Genomic DNA, 16,392 nt, shown 5'->3' with positions numbered 1-16,392 from the left:
GTCTAGACAATCACAGAATGTTACACCAGGAGGTTTGCGGGCTAGCAAATGTCAAAAACTCTGCCCTATAGGATCCGGCAGTCTCCTGCATCAGACTGGTTTACGGCTGGATCCCTGGAGCCCAGTACTCTATCCCGGGCACACAGTGGGCCCTCAATTAATATTTATAAAAAGAGAGGAGAGATCTTAGGGGGTCTCTTAGGGGATCTCCCCGTTTACAAACAGGAAACTGAGGCTCAGGAAGCAGAGATAAGTTGCCCAAAATCACACAGCAGGGGAATGACAGAATCAAGAGTACAGCCAGGTTTCCCCATTGTGTTTTCAAATTATTTCTAGAAAGTGTTTGGTTTGGGGCCTAATGCTATGTCACTGGTGCCTGTGAGATGCTGTCAAAGCCTTGATAACTTCCAAGTTGGCTGAAAACAGAGAGAGCCCACTGTGTGTTCACAGGCAACTCAGGTGGTGTTTATTAACAAGGATTGATTAAGAAGTGAAATTCTGTGGCTCACTATATTGTACACCTGTAACTTATATAATATTGTACATCAACAATACTTCAATTAAAAAAAGAAGTGTAATTCTGTGATTCTACTTTTTTTTTTTTTTTTTTAAGTGAAAGCAGGTTTATTGAGAGATACACATTCCAAAGGCAGAATGCTGTCCATCTCAGAAGGCGAGAGCAGCCCCAGGGCATGAGGTTGTCTTGGAAAGTGAGAGCAGCCTGTGATTCTACTTCTCACCAAATACATGAGACACAATCCTTGGCTTCAAAGAGCTTCTCTGTGGTGGGAGAGGCAGATCTGTCCACAAAGCAGGGGCTGTGAAGGAAGGCAAAAGGCAGAGAGAGCCCCGTGAGAGATTGCTCTGGTCCTGAGACCTGAGATCTATGAGACCACTTCAAGATACTTCCAGAAGCTCTTGCTGGGCTGTGCATGGGGTCAAGGGCTCTGCAGTCAGATGGTCTCAAGTTTCAATCCTGACTCAATTGCTTACTAATTGCAAGGCAGGAGCAGGTTTTTGTTTTTTGTTGTTGTTGTTTTTAACCTCTCTGAGACTCAGTTTCTTCAGTTGGATGAAGATAGTATACTTCCCTCAGTATAGTTGTGGTGAGAATTAAAAATGCGATAATACTTATTATGAACTTTCATCAAATCTTTAACTGTGGTCTTTTTTAAGTCTTTTGTCATTTACAGACAGTTCTGGGTGTACTCTGATGCTCTTGCAAATATGTTCCTATAAAAGGGTTTCATCTTTAAGAAATTCATGGAAAAGACTCTGACAAGTACAGGTTTCTGGTAACTGACTGTACTGCTGAACTGAATGAATAAGCATTTTCAGAACTCTAATGAAAAACTGATGAACTCATAAAAGTGCTAACAAAAGATCAAGATGAAAAAAAAATTAGTTACATGGGACTGAGTGAACTGATGAGGATGAGTATAATTTTTGTGACTTTCTGTCTGAATTAAAAAAAAAAAATCCCACAAGGACTCAGAGGCAAAGAATATACAAATCAATTTTCACTGCAAAGTAAAGGAGCTGTTACAGTGGAGGATTACTGGACTGAATGTCAATATTATGACATAGTATGAGTGTGTTTCATGTTTGGTAATTGCAATCATTGTTGCTTTTGTTGTGGTCATCCATGTACAATGCTTGGTGTCAGTCTATTTATCTCTTGTAAAAATAAAATACAGTGTGTGTGTGTGGAAAAAAAAATGCAACAATGCTTATAAAAGTCTAGATAAATGGAAGAATTATTATGCTAAGTGGTAGGGGCTGGGGAGGTGGACACGCCAACACAAAGGGGACCTAGCATCTCTGTTAGGTTCCCCTCTGAGGAATTCAGTGGTCTTCAGACTTCTGTCATCCATGGCTATACCCCACCTTCTGCTTTCTCCCTTAACCCAGGCCAACCAAGCCATAGGACACCTGCCATGTCAGAATGGCTTTGCACACACCTGCCGTGAGGGATTCGGGAATGAAACTCTGAAACCAAACAGGACCCTGTAGGGCCTTCCCTGGTACAAGTCCCTCCATGTCCCCCACTTCTTGTTTGGCCTTCCCTGGGCTCCAAAGAGCAGACTCAAGCAGTTAATGATTAGAAAATAGAGTCAAAGGACCCCTAGTTCCTCCTGAAGGGATATAGATAACAATCTGACACATATCCTTGAGTTGTCCTACAGAAACTAAGACCCCGTCCCACCTGCTGGAGCATGGCGACTACATGCTGACCACAGGGACATAGACCTCAGACTGCTTGGAACCAGAAGGTTGATGACTGAGATTTGAAAAACATCACCTCACCACCAGCCAATCAGAAGGATGTCCACGAGCTGATCATGTACCCTGCAGCCCTACCCCTAATGCTACTTTTAAAACCCTTGCCTGAAGGCCAGGGTAGTTCAGGCCTTTTGAGTACTAGCCACCCATTCTCCTTGCTTGATGCCCTGCAATAAACACTGTACTTTCCTTCACCACAACCCAGTAGATTGGCTTTGCTGGTGCCAACTGAGCAGACCTGAGTTCAGTTCGGTAACAACTCTTCCTCTCACCAGCCTTCCCCATAAGGAGTTGACCAGGGTCAGACACACAAGCCAACCTCAGTGAGGCAGAAGCATAAAAAGGCTCTAGGTAACCTTCATCTCTCAGTTTATTTATTCATTAAGTCCTCCTGAATGTTCACTACAGGCCAGGCACTCTGCAAGGTGGGGCAGAGTCAGTGGGGGCCCTGCCCCACCCAGTAGACCTCACCTTCCAGTGGGGCTGTGAGGACAGCTGATACCCAAGCACAAAAGATGGTAACACAAGAGAAAGACAACCTGTGAAAAGTTCTACGAAGGAAATAACATGCCGTCTTTGATCATTATCCATGGGAGGGTAGGGGATCCTTCAGAAAAGGAGGGAAGGGCAAGGACCATCTGCTGGGAGAAGACAGGAGAACTGATATCTAAAGGAAAAGCAGGCTGGTGTGGGAGAGGCTGGGGCTGGGGAGCACTCTGGATGGAGGGAAAGCCCATAAGGCCAGTATGGTGGACCAGAGTGGGGGTAGAGGGCAGAGTGGACAGGATGAGGTCAGAATCAGGCAGAGGTCAGATCTTGTGAGGTCTTATAGGTCAGAGTGAGGAGTTCAGATTTCATTTCAAGAACCACGGAAAACCATGGGAGGGTTTAAGAAAGGCAATGGCCTGATCTGACCTATGTTTTTAACAGACCACTCTGGGCAGTTCCCTGGCAGTCCAGTGGTTAGGACTCTGCGCTTTCACTGCCGAGGACGTGGGTTCAATCCCTGGTCAGGGAACTAAGAATCTGCAAGCTGCAAAGTGTGGCCAAAAAAAATAGACCACTGTGGCTGGCTGAGAAGAACAGATTAAGGGAGCCCAGGTAGGAGGGAGGTGTGGAACAGGGGGTGGCAGTGGAAAAGGAGAGAAGTGATCAGATTTGCGATATATTCTGGAGGACAGGCAGACAGGAATTTCTGATGGAGAGGAAGGTTCAAAGAAGGCCATGTGGTGGTTTGTTTGCTGCCGAGTCAATTCATGCCCTGAGCAGTGGAAGCTTCCATGACCAGAATCCCTGACCCTCCTTCTGCTGAGCTGGATGCAACTCAGAGACCTTCAGGTGACCCCCGGATCTTACATCCACAGAGTGTGAGCCCGGGGAGGTGGGGAAACGTGCCCGGGTAAAGGCAGAGGTCCCCTAGCTCCCAGTCCAGAGCCTGCCTGACCCACTGACCTTGATTTATTCCTTGGGCAAACCAGGAACTGGTCATCTAAGGTGCCGCACCAGGCAAAGGGATTACCGAGTGATATTCTGCATGTAAAAGCTAGAAATGACCACAATTCCAAGCGACAAAGAATGGCCTAGCCTATTGTGCTTCATAACAGATGCACCAGACATGTGAATACTCAGGTGTTTCCAACTGTGGAGATACATAAGAAATATGTGTTTTGGTCTTCATCCAAGATTTCTGGCTCACAGCTCCCCAAACCCTGTAATTCCTAATTGATTAGAGCCATAGGGGCATCTTTAATTATAATATTTGGTTTTTATCCTCAGTTCCTAAGATAGCTTCAGAGTGATAAAAGTGAAATGAGTGTCTTCTGTGATTCACAACAAACCCCTTTCAACCACACCTGAGTTTATGTTAATGAGGTGATTTTTGGAAAGCCGCTAGGTAACCTAAGGATGGGAGCTAGTTGCCGGACCAGCCAAGTGATTAGAGGGTTGGAACTTTCAGTGCAGCCCTCCCTGAACAACATCCAGAGAGGGGAGAGGGGCTGGAGGTTGAATCAATCATCAATGGCCACGATTTAATCAATCGTGCCCTATATAAGGAAACCTCCATAAAAAACCCAAAAAGGTAGGATTCAGAGAGCCTCCCAGTTGGCAAATAAGGATATATCCATGTGCTGGGAGGGTGGCACAGAAGCTTCTGTAGTCAGGACCCTTCTGGACCTCGTGCTATGTATATTTTCATATGGCTGTTCATTCGTATCCTTTAATATCCTTTGTAATAAGCCAGTAATCTAGTAAGTAAACTGTTTTCCTGAGTTCTGTGAGCCACTCTAACAGATTAATCAAGCCCAAGGAGGGGGTCACAGGAACCTCTGGTTTATACCAGGTCGTCAAAAGCACAGGTAATAACCTGGACCTTTGATTGGCATCTGAAGTGAGGGTCAGTCTTGTAGGACTGAGCCCTTAACCTGGGGGATCTGATGCTATCTCCAGGTAGATGGAGTCCGAATTGAGTTACATTGTAGGACACCCAGCTGGTGTCGCAGAATCGCTTGAGAAAACCACCCCACTCCTCCACCCCGACACACATATTTGATGGTCAGAAGTGTCAGAAGTAAAGCAGGGTATTGAGAGTAGAGGAGACACAAGATTACACTTTCACCTAAGAGTGTATAAACAGAAAATGAAAACAGCACGTGCAAACTCTGACAACTATATGAAATGTATGTCCATATACTGATTAAGATTTGAAGGGAATTTGGTGGAATGTAAATAAAGTGTGGGGATTTTCCGTGTTCTTTTTTTTCTGTAGAGACGATGATATTTATGTAAAACAGTTTTATAAGTCAATGAAAATGGCTTATAAAATTACCCAACAAACCACCCCTGTTTCAGATGTACCATATGGATGCTTAGGCACCAAGAGGCTTAAAAATAACAAAAAAACTGCTCTTTCCACATAGAAAATACTCAGATGCACCAAGCTAACCTTCCCTTTCTTGTTAGCAGAGGGTGTTGCTGCAAACCAGCCTTTGAGCTCCCGGGTTTTCATCTCCTGGCCGGGACCGTGTAGTCTCTCACCTCTGCCCTCAAAGCCTTAATCTGCTATTCATGGCTTTTGAGATGGTTGCTGGGGAAACAAGACAAATGTCCTGTAGGACTAGAAGGCAATTTCAGGGGGAGACGAAGCACAGAGAATCATGAATCCAGAGACATACAGGTCCACACTGATTCATCCAGGAAAAAAGAGGAAGCAAACATACCCAGGCCAGTCGATTCTGAAATCAATTCCTTGCCTCTCAGCCAAGGGGATGGAGGGAGCAGCAAAGGGGAAAAGGCTTAGAAGCCATGGTTCTTAATTAGCTACAGAGCACACCGTGTGATTTTTCATGTGACTGCTACCCAGATAAATGTGTACCCTGTGGTACCCAGAGATGTGATCCACAAGCTGAGCAGCAGTCCTGCATTAGGGTTAATTCCCATTTCAGCTGTGAGAAAATCTGGGTGATGGAGGGTGAAGACAGGAGAGAGTGACGAAGGCTGAGCCAGGCTTCTGTAACCCCCAGCAAGCCACCTGGTCTCTTGGGGCCTTTGTTTTCTCATCTGTAAAATGGCAGATTGGACTGTTTGGTTTCTGAGGCCTCTTCCAGTGAGTTTGACTGTCATGACTGCCCCTTTAAATAGCCAGCCCAGGTCATTACCTGGCAGCTTCCTCATTTTTTTTTTTTTTTTTTTTTTTTTTTTTTTTTTTTATTCACGTTCTTTTATTTATTTATTTATTTATTTATTTATGACTGTGTTGAGTCTTCGTTTCTGTGCGAGGGCTTTCTCTAGTTGCGGCAAGTGGGGACCACTCTTCATCGCGGTGCGCGGGCCTCTCACCATCGCGGCCTCTCTTGTTGCGGAGCACAGGCTCCAGACGCGCAGGCTCAGTAATTGTGGCTCACGGGCCCAGTTGCTCCGTGGCATGTGGGATCTTCCCAGACCAGGGCTCGAACCCGTGTCCCCTGCATTGGCAGGCAGATTCTCAACCACTGCGCCACCAGGGAAGCCCAGCTTCCTCATTTTTATGCTACATTTTTAAGAAACCCATGATTCAATTTCACTGGTTGCAAGGGAAAATCTTCTGTTCCCAAAATGAAAATGAGAGGCTGTAAATTAAGTTAAGCCCTTTGGCCACCAGCAGAAGCTGCCCTTCCTCACCCTGGCAAGGAAATTGTGCTTTTATCTGGGATTCTAGGAGCAATTCCTGACAGCAGTCAGTCCATTTGCAGCTATCTCTGCTGCTGGATTCGCTCTCCCCTGGTACCTCCTGGGTCCACCCTAATATCACAGTCACCCTAGGAAACCCAGAGCAGGAGTAGAAAGAACACACACACACAGAGAAGCTACTCTATTTACTTGCTGTGTGACCTCAGGCAGATCTCCTAACCTCTCTGGGCTTTAGTTTACTCTTCTATGATTCATTCATTCATTCATTCATTGAAAGAATATTTACTGAGTGCTTGCTATGTACCAGCAATGAACAAAAGAGACAATAATCCCTGTCCTGATGAAGCTGACATCCTGAGATGAGGGGAAAACAATAAAAATAAATAAGCCAGTGATATGGCATGTCGGAAGGTGGTAAGTGATCTGGAGAAAAATTAAAAGGAGTTGGAATAGTGATGGCTGCCTACTGCCTACCCCTAAGGGTTGTGATGAGGAGTGAATGAGCTGATGCTCATAAAATTACTTCCTCAAACAGTAATGGGCTGTGCAAATATAAAGAATAATTATAACATATAAATGAACATTTTGTCCAATGAAAGCATTTACAGAGATCCTAAAGGCCCAGAGAATGTGGTGATCCAGGGATGGAGAACCCAAGTCAGCTTGAATCATGGCCTGGGTCTGGAAGGGAACTTGGACATCCACTAGCCCAGGGATCTGGCTGTCCCTCGGAATCACCCAGGTGCTTTGAAAAACTGCCGAGGTCAAGGTCACACTGCAGATTCCCTTGAACCAGAGTCTCTGGGGGCAGGGCCAGGCATTCACGTTGTTTCTTACAAGCTGCCCTTGTGATGCTATCTGTGATCAGGGTCGAGAGCAGCATCTGACCATAGAGACGGGGGTGACTTGCCTAAAGGCTGGTACCCAGGCCTGAGATCTTTCCTCTCCCAGGCCCAGTGTCATTGTGTGCCACTCAGCACCTCATTCCCTTCCATGCTGGGAGCCCCCACGGGGCTGTCACGGCGTCTCGGTCACTCCTCCCACCTTCCTGCAAGCCGGAATGGCCCTCTTACCTGAAGGCTAAGAAACTGTGTTACTTCTCAGTGATGGCCAGGCTGATGATCATTCCAACTTCAATTTCTGTTATGGGCTGAATTGTCCCCCACGCCCCCCACCCCCACTCACTCCCCGCTCCACCCCCAGAAAATTCCTGTTGGAAGTATTAACCTCTAATACTTTCGAATATGATTGTATTTGGAGATAGGGCCTTTAAAGAGGTAATTAAAGTAAAATGAAGTCGTATGGTTGGGCCCTAATCCAATGTGATTGGTGTCCCTATAAGAAGAGCAGATTAGGACACAGACGCAGAAGGAAGACCATGTGAGGACACAGGAAGAAGACCGCCATCTACAAGCCTAGGAGGGAGGTTCTCAGAAGAAACGGACCCAGATCTTAGATTTCCAGCCTCCAGAACTCTGAGGGAATAAATATCTGTTCTTTAAGCCACCCAGTCTCTGGCACTTTGTTCTGGCAGCCCGAGCAAACTCATACCACCTCGTAACTGGTCACATCACGCGGCATCCCGTCCGCTGCGGCACTGGAAGGAGAAAGCGTATTTGATTCCCTTGCAGCCTGAGAACCTTGTGTACCCTTCAAGTCTTAAGACTAAGCTCAACTGTCAGTTCCCAGGGAACTTTTATAACCCCAATCTCATGTACCTTCACTTGCTTCTGTTATGGACAGGGTGGATGTTATTCTTCCTCTCTGAATAGACCATAAGCTTCTCGGGTCCTGTTCACCTGTGTGTCCTCCACAGCAACAAGCACAATTCTCTAAACTTAATAGATGTCCAGGAAAGTCATGAATCAAGAGATGAAATACAGTCTTTGGCCAGGGTTTCTCGGATCATCGGGTAAGAGTGAATAATAAAAATTAAAATTATAGGTCATGTTTAGGGAGCATGTGTTACATGCATAAGTCATTTGATTGTCTAGACAATTCTATGAAGTAGGTACTATTATTTATTGCATTTTACACATGAAGAAATTGAGGCTTGAACAAGTCAGTACAATTTGCCCAAGGTCACCCAGGTCATCTGGCCCCAGGGCTTTCAGGCTTACCCACCATGAGGTTAGCCCTACAGTAGGAGTTGAACCAGAAAGAGCCCGTCTAGTCTGGAGATTAAGATGGTGCTTGACCTTCAGGGACACATGCCCTCCATCCTCAATTTCACTAACGATCCAGATCTGACCATTTGTTCGTCTCTTGCTCCCATCACTGTGGCCATCACTCTCTGGGCCTGCTGTCCTTTCCAGTCTTATCTGGACTTCTCCCCAGCCCCGTGGGCGGCTTCTGCTCTTCAAACCTGCCCTGCGCTCTGGGTCAGAGCCGGCCATTCCTTCCAGAGAGATGCTCTCCTGCCCCTCCCAGTCACAAATGGCCTTCCTTCAAGATCCTACATCCGTCCATGAAGCCCCTCTAAGCCCCCAGCCAAAGTCTGGCCCCCCTTCTTGGGGAGCCCTAGCACTGTGTCTGTCCCCAAACCATCACCTGTGATTCTGTCTTGCACCACAGCTGGCTATTTGCAGACCCATCTCTCCTGTTCTGTTCTGGGCTTTGGAGGTCTGAGTTTATATTTCCCAGAGCATTTAGGTTTTTGTTTTGTTTTGGTTTGGTTTTTTTGGCCGTGTCATGAGGCGTGCAGCACGTGGGATCTTAGTTCCCCGACCGGGGATCAAACCCGTGCCCCCTGCACTGGAAGCACGGAGTCTTAACCACTAGACCGCCAGGGAAGTCCCTCCCAGAGCACTTAATGTTAAACAGATTTTTAAAAATGTGTTTGTTTGCAAAATGAACTCATTTGCCTTATAGCACCCTCTCCTTTGAATGGACTTGGCCTTTCCCAGCCGTGGACATGGTAGGGAGAGGCAGCCAGCAGGGGATTGACAGAAGACGCTTGGTAGGGCTACAGGATATCCAGGACCAATCCGAAGATTTGCCAATGGCTTCTCGTTTTGCCTGGAACTGCTCTGCCTTGGGATGGAAAAGCAAAACATTCCAGTGAGAGGAAACCATTTTGGGATTTACTTATCAGGCACCCAGAGGAATTAGGCAGGAAGGACCCAGTCATCCAGGGGTGCTAAAGATCACAGAATCCTGGCTGCCCACAGTCCTGGACATTATGGAATTTTCTAGAAAGACTGGTGTCCCCGGGGGGGGGGGGGTCTGCTCCCAGGATGGGCGGATTAGAGAATTGTTCAGGTTGAGCCTCACCCTTCTTCTCTGTCCCTCTCTACAAGGTGAACTGAGTGGGGCACAGCACAGGGGAAGCAAGTCTGCAACAGCCTGCGTGGGTCAAATGACGATGTCCTCTACTTCTGTGGCATTTGTACAGCTCACACAGCTCATTCACTCTGCTGAAGCGAGAGTCTGGAGACTCAGCAGGTCAGGTCAAGTTTGGGCACCTCTGACACTGGCCAGCTGCACTTGCCAAGTATTTTTTCACTCCTTGGTCACTTATTCTTACGGTTAACCTGTGAGGCAGGAAGGATCATTACCCCTGTTTTACACACAAGAAAAAGGGCCACAAAATGATGTGGCCAAGATGCCAGGAAGGCAAAACTTGAAGCACAGCAACTTAACTCTGAATCCCAATTTCTTTCCAGATTTTAAGCACACAAATCCTCCAGCCTGCTTTTCCTCCACCCCCTAACTGACATCCCATTAAATACCATCAGACTGAGTTTAAGGGGAGCCGGTTATTCTTCTAGGCGTCTCCTTAGACTGCGTCACCTAGTTCAGCTCTTCCCACTGCACCGATGAGAAAGGGACTTGCTTATGGTCACCTGGGGAGCCAGGAGGAGTCCAGGTTAGAACCTGGGCATTCAACTGGCTCTTTCCTACACAGGTGTCAAGTGTAAAAACCCATGACCAATGAAACCAGAGCCTGTTTCAGAGAAAAATCATTTCACCAATTGGGGCAGGTAGTGAGTGACGATCCAACAGGACAGCTGCTGGGATCCCAGGGAAGCAGCCAGCTTTGAGAAGCCTGTGGCAGTGCCCCAAATATAACATTGGTCAAACAGGAAATGTACCAAGATTTGTTTTCAAACCATGCCCTTTGCTGTTTGTCAAATGCAAAACACAGAAGAGTTTATAATGGCCAAGTTCAGAGGCCATGGCACAAAATCAAAGTAATTCCCAAACCATTTAGCACACTGCTGATGGAAGCACCTTCCAACATCCAGCTCACCGTTGCTTTTAGGATCAAGAACAGTCATTAGGTCAGCATTCAGGGCCTGCCTTAGTTGTCCTTAGCTCATCTCTCCAGCATTACCTTCTACTATGCACCTATTTATACCCAACCCTTCAACCAGCTACACTTGCTCCCCCAAATGCTGAACACCATCTTTAGGTTTTTGTTTCCTCTGTCCTGATAGCCGTTCCTTCCAACCCCACTTTGTGAAATTCCTGCTTCTCCTGTAAGCTCTGGTTCATTTTATTGCTCTTTTTTCTAGCTTCTTGAGTTGAATGTGTTGTTTATTTAGACTTAATTCTTTTTGTTTTCTAATACATGGACTTAAGGCTACTATGCATTTTCTTCTGAATACAACCATGGCCACATCCCAAATGTCTTACTAGGGAGCATTCTCACTGTTCATTTCCAAAAAACAGTTTTGTTTTCCTCTTAACTAAAGAACTATTTAGAGGGGTAGTTTTGTATTTCCAAGTGGTTAGATTGGTTTTTCTATGCTTTTATGGTTAATTTTGAATTTTATTATATTATGGTCAATGAATGTGGCACATGGGTGCTGTAAGATTGAATATTTGTGTCTCCTCTCCCCCACAAATTCATATGTAGAAATCTAATCCCTAAAGTGATATCATTTGGAGGTGGAGCCTTTGGGAAGTGACTAGGTCATGAGGGTGGAGCCCTCATGAATGGGATTGGTGCCTTTATATATATATATATATATATATATATATATATATAAATATATATATATAAAATATAATAAATATATATTATATATATTTTATAAATATATATATTATATACATTTTACAAATATATATATTATATATATTTTACAAATATATATTTATATATATTTTTTACAAATATATATAATATATATATATTTTTTGGCCCTACCACACAGCATGTGGGATCTTAGTTCCCTGACCAGGGATGGAACCCGTGCCCCTGCATTGGAAGCACAGAGTCTTAACCACTGGACCGCCAGGGACGTCCCCTCATGCCTTTATAAATGAGTGCCCAGAGAGATCCCTTGCCCCTCCCACTGTGTGAGGACCCAGTGAAAAGACAGAAGTCTATGAATCAGGAAGCGGCCTCTCATCAGACACTGAATCTGCTGGTGACTTGATCTCAGACTTAGCCTCCAGAACTGTGAGAAATAAATTTCTGTTGTTTATAAGCCATCCAGTCTATGGTATTTTGTTATAGCAGACCGAAAAAATTAAGACAATGAGATTTCTGCTTTTTGTGATTTGTTGAAAATTTCCTTGTGGACTAATACTTGATAATCATTAGTGATATTAGATATATGCTTGAAAAGAATGTGCTTTTTGGGGTACAAAGTTATATATAAAGATACACACATAATCTATGTATTTATATAATCTATCACATAATTATATATCATGATACATTATATTATTATACAAGGTATATTTTGTGTAATGCAATATATATTTATGTTACATATAATATGTAATTAAGCTGTTTAATTTTTATTTAACATTTTGTTATCTATATTTCTTTTTTGTCTACCATATATCTTATGATATATATTAAAATCTTCCCTTCCTGTTCATATACCATCTCCTCTGTGAACTTCTTCCGAATGCCCTAGGCAGGCTATTTCAAAGCTGACTGCTGTCTCTGAGATGAGCCCATTTTTAGACGGGTTGATGGTACCCTAAGCATGACTTTGTCCTCCTGGGTCCCTTTTCCTCCAAGCCTGGAGTGCCATTCCTCTCTCCTCTTTATCCTATGTGCTCACCTCTTCTCAAGATCCACATTGTGTTCTTCTTTTTCTTCGTGACTTCCCCAGGCACTTCCTTGAGTTTCTGTTGAGCTCAACAACTGTGCTTTTGTCTGTTAAACAGTAATCACACATGCCTGGCTGACCTTCTGGGTTACTGTGAAGACCAAAGGAGATAACGACTGTGAAAATGCTTTGAAAACTCTCAGGTACAAATGTCAAATTATTTACAGTAATTAATAATTAGACCCATAATGATTGGAACACAAAACATCGTGACTGTGTTACGGCCTAGTGTGGAATCTGTTGTGGGGCAATATTGTCTGGAACTATTAACAGCAATTGAGGGACGCCTGTCAATCAAGGATGAGGCTTGCTTAGGAAATAAAGTAAAGCATCCTTTGAGCTCTTTTTACACAACTGATCATGGAATGGCATTTTGAGGTCAGACGCTGCTCTTAGAAATACGCTTGGGAAGAATGTGGTCAAAGTTTTGCTTCTCTTCTGTAAAACTTGGTGGCTCTTTGTTTAGATTTCAACCAAAGATGTTATTTTCCCAGTGGGTATCTTTAATGCTTCTGTACTGTAAGGAAATATAAAGCCTTCAAGGAAGAGTCTTTTTCTTCTGACTTAAGAAGCAGAGAGAATAATCCTGCCTCTTAAGTCAGAATAATGTAAAGAAGTTGATCTGATTTTTCTCTTCCTACCAGGGCAGCCACCAAATACTCAAAATAATGTTATTACTTATTTAGAGCATATTAGATACCAGAACACTGCTAGTGTTACTGAGTCCAAGCTCGCTCTGCCTGCTGCACAACAGGCCAATAAATTGGGAGGCGAGGTGTTGAGGCAAGGAATACGATTTTATTCGGAAAGCCAGCAGACCGAGAAGATGGCAGACTAGGGTCCCCAAGAAAACCATCTTATGGGGTCTGGATGCCAGTTTCCTTTATAGAATCAGAGAGGGAAGGAAAGTAAAAAGGCAGAATAGAGAGGGAGAGGCGGGGAGGAAGTAAAAAGGGCCATCAGTCTTGCAGAACATCTCCTGGAATGGCCAGCCTCGGGGGAGGGGATGTGTTAATTTCTTCTTTCTCGCAGCCATTCACAGGTGGGTAGGGTTCCCTGAGGCAGGCCATTATGCATGATTATAATAACAAAAGCAACGAAAAGCAAAGGCTAAAGTCAAAGAAACAGATCCAACATGGAGTCAAAAGTGGCTCCTCCCTGTTACATTAGATGATCTACAAGTGTTTTTGAAATCGTGCACCTCAGATTAGGACTTGAACCCACGCGTCTGGGACTCGAACCCAGCCAAAACCCACAGTCTTCCAACTGAGATCACACACCTGGTTTCAGGACTTAATGAAGCTCAGGTTCTTTTTTTTTTATAAATTTATTTTATTTTTATTTTTGGCTGTTTTGTCTTCGTTGCTGCACGAGGGCTTTCTCTAGTTGCGGTGAGCGGGGGCTACTCTTTGTTGCGGTGTGCAGGCTTCTCATTGCGGCGGCTTCTCTTGTTGCAGAGCACGGGCTCTAGGTGCATGGGCTTCAGTAGTTGTGGCTCGTGGGCTGTAAAGCACAGGCTCAGTAGTTGTGGCCCATGGGTTTAGTTGCTCTGCAGCATGTGGGATCTTCCTGGACCAGGGCTTGAACCCGTGTCCGCTGCATTGGCAGGTGGATTCTTAACCACTGCGCCACCAGGGAAGCCCGAAGCTCAGGTTCTTGATGTCTCATCACAGAAAGAATTCAGTGAGAGACAAAGTGATAGGTAAGAAGTGGATTTTTTTAGAGAGAAACACACTAGACAGTGCGGGCCATCTCAGAAGGTGAGAAAGGTACCAGAGTATGGGGTTGTCAGTTTTTATAGGAGTGGGTAATTTCATGGGCTAATGAGTGGGAGGAGTATTCCAGCTATTTTAGACAGGGGCAGGGATTTCCAGGAATTGGGCCACCGCCCACTTTTTGGTCCTTCTGGTCTGTCTTCGAACTGTCATGGCGCATTTAGCTTGCTGATGTGAGCGTATACTGAGGCTCAAGGTCTAGTGGAAGTCGACTTGTCCGCCATTTTGGACTCATTTGGTTCTAATCAGTTTGTCATGTCCTTGGGCTATGTCTTTCTTTCAAAGTTGTGCCCTGCCTCCTTCCCTCCTGTTTCATTATCATTAACCCTTACTGCAGTATTTTATTATTCCCATTTTGCAGGTGAGGAAACTAAGGTTTACAGAGGTTAGGATTAGGAGTCTTGTCCTAAGTTGCACAGTGGTGAATCAGCATCTGAGCCCAGGTCTGTCTGACTCCAAAACCTGGGTCCTATGATCCCCTGCAGAGATTCTCACCACCTGGACTCCATCAGAAGGCTCCTACCTGGGCTCCTTGCCTCCTCCTTACTCAGGGTATCCCACCCACTTCTGCCAGATGAACTGTCCTGCAGCCCCACCTTGCACAATTCTTCTTCACTTCCACCCTTCCTGAAAACCTTACTCAGGGTGAAGTCCAAATCCTGCGCAAATCAGACTTTGACCCCCACATCCCCAGGCTTGTTTCCTTTATTGTACAAAGTCCAGTCCAGGCCAATTCAGTGACTGCTTTTTGCTGCTCCTTTGCTTAGGTCTTCCTCTTCTCTGCAGGATCTTTCCTCTTTTTCTCTACTTACGTTAGGCTTATTCTTTCTTCACAGCCTAACTCATCCTTTCTCTCTCATGAGGACTTTCTTTTTTTTTTTTTTTTTTTTTTAGACTGAACCCTACCAAGTGGCTTCCTTTATTAGAGAATGATTTGTAATTTACATTTTTATATAAATAGGAATTTCAAAGTTTACTGAAGGCACTTGAAACTTTTCTAACATATACAAGCAAATATAAAACTCCAAACACTATTTTTCTTTAAAAAAAATTACAAACATAGAATTTGTGGAGTATAAAGCTTAGCCAGATATTATTTATAAACTGCAAGCAAAATCATGCAGAACCACCACAAAAACATGACACTGAAAAGCATGCATGAAGGCGTCTAAAGAACGGAGCTAGCAAGATCTCAAGGTGTAATTTTCTTAAAGAGTAAACTATCCATAATGAAAGATGAGGTGCATTAACTTGTAGTACCTAGCATAATTCTCAACATAAAGTAAGAACCAAATGAATACAGATTGGTTGGCTCTATGATGTGAGTTAATATCAGTGGCAGGACTGTGGATCATTCTCACTGGATTCCTTTCTTTTCCCTATCTCTATTTTAGTTTACATAAAAATGACATGTGAGTCAGCTCAGCTCTCTAGAACTATACTTCATCACACATGACAAGGCTTCAATATAGGCTCCGATAGTATAGTCTATAAACAGCTGAGCTATAGACATAATAAGCACCTTGCCATGGCTGGGCAGTGTGACATTGGCAGTGCTCTAGAGAGAGGAAATTCCAAGAGCTGCCTTGATTCTTCCCATTGTCAAGACCTCTATTGATCAGTTTCCTAGAGCTACCAGATTCATGCTATCATCAAGTCCTGGCTTCTCGGCACCATTTTAGATTCCTTGAGATACCATAATCCCCTGACAACAATGCTTTCTTTTGCTTAAGCCTACCAGAGTTGGCTTCTTTTACTTTCAGCAAAAACAACAAACTGCCAATAAAATCTTTACTATCAAACCTCATCTGAAAAAGGCATGTACTTACAATCAGCTCAGAAAACCTCTAACCATTATCAAGGGAGCTTCCCTTTCACTGTAGTCACCTGAATACTTTGTATAATGATTTTTAATATCATTGACAATTTAGTAGGTGAAAATGACATCTCATTGTTATTTTTGTTTTATTTCTTTGAATGCTAGGGAGATTGAATGTATTTTCTTTTTTTTTTTTTTTAAACATCTTTATTGGAGTATGATTGCTTTACAATGGTGTGTTAGTCTCATGAGGACTTTCTTGCTGAGTTCACAT

This window comes from Balaenoptera acutorostrata, chromosome 1 (assembly GCF_949987535.1).
Source record: "Balaenoptera acutorostrata chromosome 1, mBalAcu1.1, whole genome shotgun sequence".
Taxonomy (NCBI): Eukaryota; Metazoa; Chordata; class Mammalia; order Artiodactyla; family Balaenopteridae; genus Balaenoptera; species Balaenoptera acutorostrata.
The sequence above is the reverse complement of the archived record's forward strand: the minus strand, read 5'-3'. Positions refer to the sequence as shown.